The following is an 11,806-nucleotide window of genomic DNA, read 5'->3' on the forward strand; positions in this document are numbered from 1 at the left end:
TGTGACTGGTGTGAGCCCATTCCTTTGTCTTGTCTCTACTTTCTGAGGGTTTGATGAAATGTCTAGTTAGTTTTTAATGTCTGCTATTAGATTATTAATTTTCAAGAGTTATTTCTTCTTAATTCCACCTGCATTTTTTAAAAAAATGTTGCTGTCTCATAGAAGCAATATCTTCTATTATCTCTCTTCGATATTAATCAAAACTTCCTTTTTAAAATGTATTTATTTTTTTAATTGAAGGATAATTGCTTTACAGAATTTTGTTGTTTTCTGTCAAACCTCAACATGAATCAGACATAGGTATACATATATGCCCCCCCAACCCAGAACCTCCCTCCCATCTCTCTCCCCATCTATATCTAGGTTGATACAGACCCCCTGTTTGAGTTGCCTGAGACATACAGCAAATTCCCATTAGGTATCTATTTTATATACGGTAATGTAAGTTTCCACGTTACTCTCTCCATACATCTTACCCTCTCCTCCCCTCTCCCTATGTCCATAAGTCTGTTTATGTTTGTTTCTCCATTGCTGCCCTGCAAATAAATTCTTTGGTACCATCTTTCTAGATTCTATATACATGTGTTAGTATTTGATACTTATCTTTTTCTTTCTGACTGACTTCACTCTGTATAATAGACTCTAGGTTCATCCACCTCATTAGAACTGACTCAAATGCATTTCTTTTTATGGCTGAGTAATTTTCCACTGTGTATCTGTACCACAACTTCTTTATCCATCCATCTGTCAGTGGACATCTAGGTTGCTTCCATATCCTAGCTATTGTAAATAGTGCTGCAATGAACATTGTGGTACATGTGTCTTTTTCAATTTTGGTTTCCTCAGGATATATGCCTAGGAGTGGGATTGCTGGGTCATATGGTGGTTTTATTCCTAGTTTTTAAAGAAATCTCTATACTATCTTCCATAATGGCTGTATCAATTTACGTTCCCACTAATAGTGCAAGAGGGCTCCCTCTTCTCCACAGAGGGAGGGCTCCCTCTCCAGCAGTTTTTGTTTGTAGACTTTCTGATGATGGCCATTCTTATTGGTGTGAGGTGATATCTCCTTGTAATTTTGATTTGCGTTTCTCTAATAATGAGCAATGTTGAGCATCTTTTCATGTGTTTGTTAGCCATCCGTATGTCTTCTTTGGAGAAATGTCTGTTTAGGTCTTTTCCTCACTTTTTGATTGGGTTGTTTGTTTTTCTGGTATTGAGTGGTAAAAGCTCAATATGTTGAGCTTATAAATTGATACAGCCTTCATGGAAGACAGTATGGATATTTCTTGAAAAGCTAGGAATAAAACCACCATATGAGCCAGCAGTCCCACTCCTAGGCATATATCCTGAGGAAACCAAAATTGAAAAAGACACATGTGCCACAGTGTTCATTGCAGCACTATTTACAACATCTATAACATGGAAGCAACCTATATATTCACTGACAGATGAACAATAGATGTCCTAGATGTCCATTGACACTACATTTTGGAAATTAATCTTTTGTCAGTTGCTTCATTTGCTATTATTTTCTCCCGTTCTGAGGGTTGTCTTTTCACCTTGCTTATGGTTTGCTTTGCTGTGCAAAAGCTTTTAAGTTTAATCAGGTCCCGTTTGTATACTTTTGTTTTTATTTCCATTACTCTAGGAGGTGGGTCATAGAGGGTCTTGCTTTGATTTATGTCATCGAGTGTTCTGCCTATGTTTTCCTGTAAGGAGTATCATGTCATCTGCAAACAGTGAGTGTTTTGCTTCTTCTTTTCCAATTTGGATTCCTTTCACTTCTTTTTCTTCTCTGATTGCTATAGCTAGGACTTCCAAAACTACATTGAATAATAGTGTTGAAAGTGGACACCCTTGTCTTGTTCCTGATCTTAGGGGGAATGCTTTCTGTTTTTCACCATTGAGAATAATGTTTGCTGTGGGCTTATCATATATGGCCTTGACTATGTTGAGGTAAGTCCCTTCTATGCCCATTTTTTGAAGAGGTTTAATCATAAATGGGTGCTGAATTTTGTCAAAGGCTCTTTCTGCATCTATTGAGATGATCATATGGTTTTTATCTTTCAGTTTGCTAACATGTTGTATCACACTGATTGATTTGCATATATTGAAGAATCCTTGCATCCCTGGAATAAACTGAACTTGATCATGGTGTATGAGCTTTTAATATGTTGTTGAATTCTGTTTGCTAGAATTTTGTTGAGGATTTTTGCATCCATGTTCATCAGTGATATGGGCCTGTAGTTTTAACTAATTTAATTAATCAAAATTTCCTTAAAAATTTTTTTTTTCTTTTCTGTGGATAGTTTCTGTTTCTTCCAATTCACTTTTTCCTGTTGGTTTGTTTTGTTCTTTACCCTTATATTCCAGCTAATAGATATCAGTTGGCAGGCTATTAGATATATAAATCTGGAGTGAAGGAAATATGAACTTTGTCTACCTTATTTAGCTATTGTGACTATGAAATGATATAACAATATAATTTGTTTAGCACAAAGCCGGGAATATAATTAGAATTCAAATGTTAGATGTTACTTTTGTTTTACTATTTAGTGATTGTATGCAGCACATGGGTGAACATAATTTAATCATTCCTTTATTGTTATGAAGAACTAAAGTGTCTCTTGGTGAATGTGAGAAAGGAGCATGAAAAAGTTGGCTTAAAACTAAACATTCAGAAAACTAAGATCATGGCATCTAGTCCCATCTCTTGATGGCAAATAGATGGGGAAACAATGGAAACAGTGACAGACTTCATTTTCTTGGGCTCCAAAATCACTGCAGATGGTGACTGCAGCCATGAAATTAGAAGACACTTGCTCCTTGGAAGAAAAGCTATGACAAACCTAGATAGTGTATTAAAAAGCAGAGACATTACTTTGCCAACAAAGGTTCATCTAGTCAAAGCTATGGTTTTTCCAGTAGTCGTGTATGGATCTGAGAGTTGGACTATAAAGAAAGCTGAGTGCTAAAGAACTGATGCTTTTGAACTGTAGTGTTGGAGAAGACTCTTGAGAGTCCCTTGGGCAGCAAGGAGATCCAACCAGTCCATCCTAAAGGAGATCAGTCCTGGGTGTTCACTGGAAGGACTGATGCTGAAGCTGAAACTCCAATATTTTGGCCACCTGATGTGAAGAACTGACTCATTGGAAAATACCCTGATGCTGGGAAGGATTGAAGGTGGGAGGAGAAGGGGATGACAGAAAATGAGATGGTTGGATGGCATTGCTGACTCGATGGACATGAGTCTGAGCAAGCTCTGGGAGATGGTAAAGGGCAGGGAAGCCTGGCGTGCTTCAGTCCATGGGGTCGCAAAGAGGTGAACATGACTGAGTGACTGAACTGAACTTGCTGTTATAAGTACTGCACATTTTTCTCACTTTTTAGTGTTGTATAAACAGGAGTGAACACCTTCTTGAAAACAGCTTTGCTCATATATTTAAAACTTTTTTATGGGAAATTACAAAAGTAGAGAATGGGATATAAAGAATTCCTGTGTACCCATCACCTAATTTGAATAATTACCCATTTATGCTCAATCATTCAAACATATTCATGTTTAATGCAAAATTTTGTTTTATTGATAGGAATACAGTCATCCCTTGGTATCCTTGGAGGATTGGTTCCAGGACCTCCATAGATACCAAAATCCGCAAAGGCTCAAGTATATAAAATGTATATAAAAAGTATATAAAATGACTTACTGTTTACATGTAACCTACACACATCTTCCTGTGTGTATACTTGAAGTTATCCCTAGATTACTCATAATACATAATACAATATAAAAGCTATATTAATAGTTGTAAATACAGTTGACCTGGGTTTGAACTGCAAGTGTCCACTTATATTCAGATTTTTTTAGTAGTAAATACTTCAGTACTACATGATCCACAGTTGGTTGAATCTATAACTGGTGACCTTGAATATAGAAGACTCATGGATATGGAGGGCCAACTCTTTCTGTTTCCACTGTTCAGAGGGTTGGCACCCCAAACCCTAGTGTTGTTGAAGGGTCAACTGGGTCAACTGCTCTAAATAGTTTACAGCATATGGCAAATTCAAGTTTTCCTTTTCAAACTTTCTGGAATTTTGTTTTCCCTGAATATTTTTGATCTGAGATTGGTTGACTCCGAAGAATGTGAAACCTGCAGATATGTCCTACTGATGGTATATAGACTCTATACCAGTGCTGTCCAATAGAAACATAATGTAAACCACAAATATTAATACAAGCCACATTTATAATTAAAAATGTTACTTAAATGTGATTTAAACTTTTCTACTAGTTCCATTTCACAAAGAGAAAAGAAATAGGTGAAGTCAATTTTAATGATACATTTTCTTTTTTTCAATATATCCAAAATATTATTTTAATAGATGCCCCATATGCAAATTATTAATGACATATTTCACTTTTTCTTTTTGGTATTAAGTCTTCAAAATCCAGTGTGTATTATACATTTACAGCACACTACAATGGGACTATGTACATAGTGGCTTTCATATGAGAAAATATAAATACACCCACTAAATATGATTATTCTGAAGCAAGTTTTAGACATTGTATCCATATATTCATAAGCACTTCAGTATGTATTACCACTAATAGTATTCACATTAAAAATTTTCCTTAGTATAAATTTCTAGAAATTAGATTGTTGGATTGCTCATTTAAAATCTTACAGCATATTACCCATAATTTTCCAGAAAGTTGACACCAATTTACACGCCATCAGGAGTGCTTGATAGGGCCCACATCACTTCATACAGTGTATTTTTATTCCTGACTAGGTTTCTGAAATCCAGAGAAAGGCAATGAGACTTTCATCCTGAAGAAAGGTCAAGTTCTAAGATGACTCAGAGGTTAGTTTTAGGCAGATAAGAACAAAGGACCAAAACCAGGGGCCTCTTGGAATATTGCTTTGTTTTTCTTTTCTTTTTAAGGAAAGAATAGGGCAAAGGAAAAAAGATAGTGGGGAGGTAGAAATAAAGCAGACAGACTCTGGGTAAAGATGTCTGATAGAAAACCAACATCTAATTGCATTCCTTCCTGACACTCCAGTAAAAGTACAATGAGGCTCTGCCTAGATACTTGGCAATCCTTGTTTATCATCTCATTTTTGAGCGTGGATGTTGGTGGATAGGATGAAAAGCTGATGTAAGTTCTAACTTCTTGACTCAAGTTTCACTATTGAGTGATCTAACTGGGGAACTCCAAATGTCAGCACATTTTGTCCTTTTTCCTGGGCTGTTTGGATTTCCCATAATGGAAAACTTTTCCAAAGTCCTGTCTGGAGGGAGAGTTACACAGAACCCGAGGGGTGGACTTGAGATCTAAACAGTGTGTGTGCTCTGTCTGATTCTCTAAATCCTGCTGTTCTGCGTATGATACCTCCAACTTCAGCTGTGACTTGTGCTGTCCAGTCCTCTGCCTGTGTTGGGGAGAGATAATCATTCTTTAGCAGAGTAGGAGAAGGGATTAGGGAGCTACATTCTTAAACAGCTTTAAACTGTTTTAACCTTTTAACCGTCTTTATTTTATACCCACGAACTCAGCTTCCAGCTGTACGTGATACCATGAACTCCTGAACTTTTTAAAGATGCTACTGTTTAAACAGGTTGATTCTCAATTTCCTAATTGAGTTAGGATTAGGCTTTCTTGGATAGCTAAGCCATTAACCCTGGTCCATCAGCTTTTCAGGTGCCAAAGCTGTTGCCATTTTCTCTTCTCCTCTTTCCCATAGTTGTGGATTTGTGCTGGTACAATGCAGAGTTAACTCTCTCTGATGCATTCACTGCTCAGTTAATGGCAACCCCATATTTCTAGTTGCTTAGGCTAAAAGTTTAGAATAATCCTAGACTCCTCCTCTCTCTCACCCCACATATTAATAAATACAACAGCAAATCTTGGGGCTCTGACTATTGCTCAGAGTCTCTAGCACTACCAGCCTGGTCCTTGCCACTAGCATCTTTTGTCTGTATGTTTCTAATAGACTACCAGTTGATTTTCCTGTTTCTGCCCTTGCTCCTTTCACTTTATTTTTATTGCTGCAGCTAGAGAGTAAACCCTCTAAACCAGAAGCCAGATGTCCCTCCTTTGTTTAAAACCACCTAACGACTCTATCTTGCACAGTCTGTTTCCTGTTAACTCTCTGAGCCCATTTCCCACATCGTCTAGTTGTTCGTTCTCCTCCAATCACTCTGGCCTCTTTCTGTGCCTTGAATGCGCTCCTACTTGCATATGCTATTTCCTTTGCTTAGTGTGCTCTTCTGCCAAATAATTTCAAATGGCTGACTCCTTCACTTCCTTCAAGTCTTTGTTCAAATGTCACCTTATCAGACAAGACTTGCCTGACTTGTGTGAAGTAGCAATCCCTGCACTCCCTATCCCCTTTACTGTGCCTCATTTTCCTCTGGATTAGTTGTAATCCCCTGCACAATATGTACTTAGTGTCTGTTTCCTCCAGTAATGTCAGTTCCATGAGAGCAGGGACTTTGTTTTTTTAATTGGTGTAGCCACAGCATCAAGAACAGGAACTGGTTCAAAACAACAAAATTCTGTAAAGCAATTATCCTTCAACTAAAAAAAAAAAAAGAACAGGATCTGGTTCAGAGGATACTCACAGTATTAGCTGAACAAGTAGATGACTATATTAAAAGAAACTGAGGTATAGAAAGCATCTAAGAAGCGTAGGCGAGGGTCACTCAGTATCTAATAGAAGAACCGGGATTCAAACCAGATTTGTGTGATATCAGTGCCTGAATTATTAATCTTTTTGTTTGATATTTGGGAAGAATTTTTAATGAGGTGTGAAAGTGCTAATGAAATAAGTAATGAAATGCTATAAAAGAAGTAGATATAAAGTAGTAACTCCAGTATGCTCTTAACTATGTGAAAACATGTAGAGGAAAAGATCCAGAAGTAAAGATACCAAATATAAAGCAGTGGGTTTCTGAGTGATTTAAAGTATATTTTAAAACTCTCTTGTTGTAGAAAATTGTGACGTATACAAAGAAGACAGAACTATAGCAAACCTCCATGTACCCATCATCCCAGGCTCAAGGACAATCAAACCATGGGCCAGTCCTGTTCCATCTGCATTCTCCCTTCCATATTATTTTGAATCAGTTCACAAATGTGATGGTCAGTTTTATGTGTCACCATGGCTAGGCTACAGTCCTGTGTTATTTATTAAAGTGACTACAACCATAATCAGTTGTTTTTAAGTATGGGAAATTATCCTAGATAATCTAGGTGAGGCTGTCCTGTGGGTTTCAGACTTGCCTCGATAGCCCCTACAATCATGTAAGTTACTAGCAAAAGCAATTTCTCATGAAATTGAAACTGTATGTATCAGTGTATCTCCTACTTGTTCTATTTCTTGGGTTAAATCCTAACTGCTATAATAGACATATCAGTTCATCTGAAATAGTTTAAAAAATTTTTAAATGGTAAAGATTTTTTTCTTTCAATTTTTATTGGAATATAGCTGTTTCACAGTGTTGTGTTAATTTCTGCTGTACACCAAAGTGAATCAGTTATGTGTATACATGTATTCCCTCTTTTTAAGATTTCCTTCCCATCTAGGTCACCACAGATTATTGAGTAGAGTTCCCGGTGCTAAGGAGGTTCTCATTGGTTATCTATTTTGTACATAGAACTGCCAACATCTGCTGGATCATCGAAAAAGCAAGAGAGTTCCAGAAAACCATCTATTTCTGCTTTATTGACTATGCCAAAGCCTTTGACTGTGTAGATCATAATAAACTGTGGAAAATTCTGAAAGAGATGGGAATACCAGACCACCTGACCTGCCTCTTGAGAAACCTGTATGCAGGTCAGGAAGCAACAGTTAGAACTGGACATGGAACAACAGACTGGTTCCAGATAGGAAAAGGGGTACATCAAGGCTGTATATTGTCACCTTGCTTATTTAACTTATATGCAGAGTACATCATGCGAAATGCTGTGCTGGATGAAGCACAAACTGGAATCAAGATTGCCGGGAGAAATATCAATAAGCTCAGATATGCAGATGACACCACTCTTATGGCAGAAAGTGAAGAAGAATTAAAGAGCCTCTTGATGAAAGTGAAAGAGGAGAGTGAAAACGTTGGCTTAAAACTCAACATTCAGAAAACAAAGATTATGGCATCTGGTCCCATCACTTCATGGCAAATAGATGGGGAAACGGTGGAAACTGGCTGGCTTCATTTTTCTGGGCTCCAAAATCACTGCAGATGGTGACTGCAGCCATGAAATTAAAAGACGCTTACTCCTTGGAAGGAAACTTATGACCAACCTAGATAGCATATTAAAAAGCAGAGACAAAAAATAAAAAAAAGCAGAGACATTACTTTGTCAACAAAGGTCCATCTGGTCAAGGCTATGGTTTCTCCAGTGGTCATGTATGGATATGAAAGTTGGACTATAAAGAAAGCTGAGTGCCAAAGAATTGATGCTTTTGAACTGTGGTGCTGGAGAAGACTCTTGAGAGCCCCTTGGACTGCAAGGAGATCCAACCAGTCCATCCTAAAGGAGATCAGTCCTGGGTGTTCATTGGAAGGACTGATGTTGAAGCTGAAACTCAAATACGTTGGCCACCTGATGTGAAGACCTGACTCATTGGAAAAGATCGTGATGCTGGGAAAGATTGAGAGCAGGAGGAGAAGGGGACGGCAGAGGATAAGATGGTTGAATGGCATCACCGACTCGATGGACATGGGTTTTGGTGGACTCCGGGAGTTGGTGATGGACAGGGAGGCCTGGCGTGCTGCAATTCACGGGGTTGCAAAGAGTCGGACACGACTGAGCGACTGAACTGAACTGAATGTATATATGTCAATCCCAATCTCCCAATTCCTCCAACTCCTCTTCCCACTTGATAACCATAAATTTGTTCTCTACATCTGTGACTCTTTCTGCTTTGCAAATAAGTTTATCTGTATCATTTTTCTATATTTCACATGTAAGTGATATTATTTTCTTTTTCTGACTTACTTCACTTTGTATGACAATCTCTGTGTGCACACTAAGTTGTTTCAGTCATGTCTGACTCTGTGCGACCCTATGGACTGTAGCTTGCCAAGCTCCTCTGTGGAGCTTGGAGATTGTCCAGGCAAGATTGTCCAGGAGTGGGTTGCCATGTCCTCTTCCAAGGGATCTTCCTGACCTAAGGATTGAATCCGAGTCTCCTGTCTCCTACATTGGCAGGCAGGTTGTTTATCACTAGCGCCACCTGGGAAGCCCTTGACAATCTCTAGGTCCTTCCATATCTCTGCAAATGGCACTATTTCATTCCTTTTTATGGCTGAGTATTATTCTGTTCTATATGTTTACTGCATCTTTATCCATTTGTCTCTGTCAATGGACATTTAGGTTGCTTTCATGTCCTTGCTATTGTAAATCGTGCTGCAATGAACACTGGAGTACATGGGTCTTTTTGAATTATGGTTTTCCCTGGGTATAGCCCAGGAGTGTGATTGCTGGGTCTTATTTTTAATTTTTTAAGGAACCGCCATACTCTTTTCCATAGTGACTTTATCAATTTACATTCCCAACGGAGCAAGAGGGTTCCCTTTTCTTCACACCCTCTCCAGCATTTATTGTTTGTAGATTTTTTTTGATGATGGCCATTCTGACTGGTGTGAGGTGATACTTCTTGCAGTTTCTTTTTTCATTGTAGTTTTGATTTGCATTTTGGTAATAATTAGTGATGCTGAGTATCTTTTCATGTGTTTGTTGGCCATCTGTATATCTTCTTTGATGAAATGTCTATTTAAGTCTCTCACCCATTTTTAAATATTGAGCTGTTTGAGCTGTTTGTATATAAATCTCTTGTCAGTTGTTTCATTGGCAAATATTTTCTCCAGTTCTGAGGGTCGTCTTTTCATTTGTTTATGATTTCCTTTGCCATGCAAAAGATTTTAAGTGTGATTCGGTCCCATTTGTTTATTTTTATTTTCATAGGTGGTAGGTAAACAGTAAGGATTATTTTTGAAGAAGAAATCCACAATACCATTGTCTCACCTAAACAAAAATTAACAGAAATTCCTTGATATTGCCAAATGTTTTAATTTCCAATTGTCTCATTATTTTATAAAATTAAAAATATTTTTGAACTCTTAATTTTTTTTTCAGCACCTATAATTAGGGAGAAAAAAAGCGCATAACCAGGAAGAGTTTTCTCCATAGCTCCAGTAGGGGGCATTAGTGTCTCATATGTTTCAAGAGGAAAATTTTCTCTTCCAACCTTAGTCTTGCAGCCCAGTGAGTGATTTAGCACCTGATAGACTTTTGGAAAATATTAGTGCGAGCGTGCTCAGTCATATCTGACTCTTTGTGACCCAGTGGACTGTAGCCTGTCAGGCTCCTCTATCTATGGGATTCTCCAGGCAAGAATACTGGAGTAAGTTGCCATTTTCTTCTTCAGGGAATTTTCCCGACCCAGGGATAAAACCGATGTCTCCTGAGTCTCCTGCATTTCCTGCATTGGCAGGTAGATTCTTTTACCACTGAGTCACCTGGAAAGCCCTTGGTAAATGTATGATAAGTGAATAAATAAATGGATGAAGGAAATACTTTTTTATACTTTTATCCATTGGCTATACTCTGTGCCAGGTACTAGCTGAGTGCTACATTTTCTCTTTTTAAAATTTTTAACAGGAGGCAGATATTATCTCCATTTTATACATGAGAAAATCTAATGGTCAAAGAGATTGAAAGACTTAATGAACATCATAGAGATAGCCAATCCTGAGTTAGCCCAGATCTATAATTTTATTTTTAAATGTCATGTAGGACGTACAGAAAGTGTATGAATGGTTGAAAAAGGGAATACCTGTAACTGCTACCCATTTGTAGAACCTCACTGTCAGACATGGACCAACAGACTGCTTCCAAATTAGGAAAGGAGTACGTCAAGGCTGTATATTGTCACCCTGCTTATTTAACTTATGTGCAGAGTACATCATGAGAAACGCTGGGCTGGAAGAAGCACAAGCTGGAATTAAGATTGCCAGGAGAAATAGCAATAACCTCAGATATTCAGATGACACCACCCTTATGGCAGAAAGTGAAGAGGAACTAAAAAGCCTCTTGATGAAAGTGAAAGAGGAGAGTGAAAAAGTTGGCTTAAAGCTCAACATTCAGAAAACCAAGATCATGGCATCTGGTCCCATCATTTCATGGCAAATAGATGGGGAAACAATGGAAACAGTGAAAGACTTTAATTTTTGGGGCTCCCAAATCACTGCAGATGGTGACTGCAGCCATGAAATTAAAAGACACTTGCTCCTTGGAAGAGAAGCTGTGACCAACCTGGATAGCATATTAAGAAGCAGAGACATTACTTTGCCAACAAAGGTTCATCTAGTCAAAGCTATGGTTTTTCCAGTGGTCATGTATGAATGTGAGAGTTGGACTATAAAGAAAGCTGAGTGCTGAAAAATTGATGTTTTTGAACTGTGTTGTTGGAGAAGACTCTTGAGAGTCCCTTGGACTGCAAGGAGATCCAACCAGTCCATCCTAAAGGAGATCAGTCCTGGGTGTTCATTGGAAGGACTGATGCTGAAGCTGAAACTCCAGTATTTTGGCCACGGGATGCGAAGAACTGACTCATTTGAAAAGACCCTGATGCTGAGCAAGATTGAAGGCAGGAGGAGAAGGGGACAACAGAGGCTGAGATGGCTGGATGGCATCACTGACTCGATGGACATAAGTTTGAACAGACGCTGAGAGTCGGTGATGGACAGGGAAGCCTGGCATGCTGCAGTCCATGGGGTTGCAAAGAGTCAG

General features: G+C 38.3%; 1 long non-coding RNA gene across 1 annotated transcript; it reads right to left on the reverse strand.

Annotated features, from left to right (window-relative positions):
• Window positions 1–826: 826 nt before the first annotated feature.
• LOC122425085 lies at window positions 827–9,639 on the reverse strand. Its single transcript, XR_006264689.1, has 4 exons — window positions 9,599–9,639; window positions 7,720–7,722; window positions 2,334–2,339; window positions 827–978 (listed from the first exon to the last, which is right to left on the reverse strand). It is a non-coding gene; the product is annotated as an uncharacterized LOC122425085 (long non-coding RNA).
• Window positions 9,640–11,806: the final 2,167 nt, after the last annotated feature.

The sequence above is a fragment of the Cervus canadensis genome, chromosome 22, assembly GCF_019320065.1.
Source record: "Cervus canadensis isolate Bull #8, Minnesota chromosome 22, ASM1932006v1, whole genome shotgun sequence".
NCBI lineage: Eukaryota > Metazoa > Chordata > Mammalia > Artiodactyla > Cervidae > Cervus > Cervus canadensis.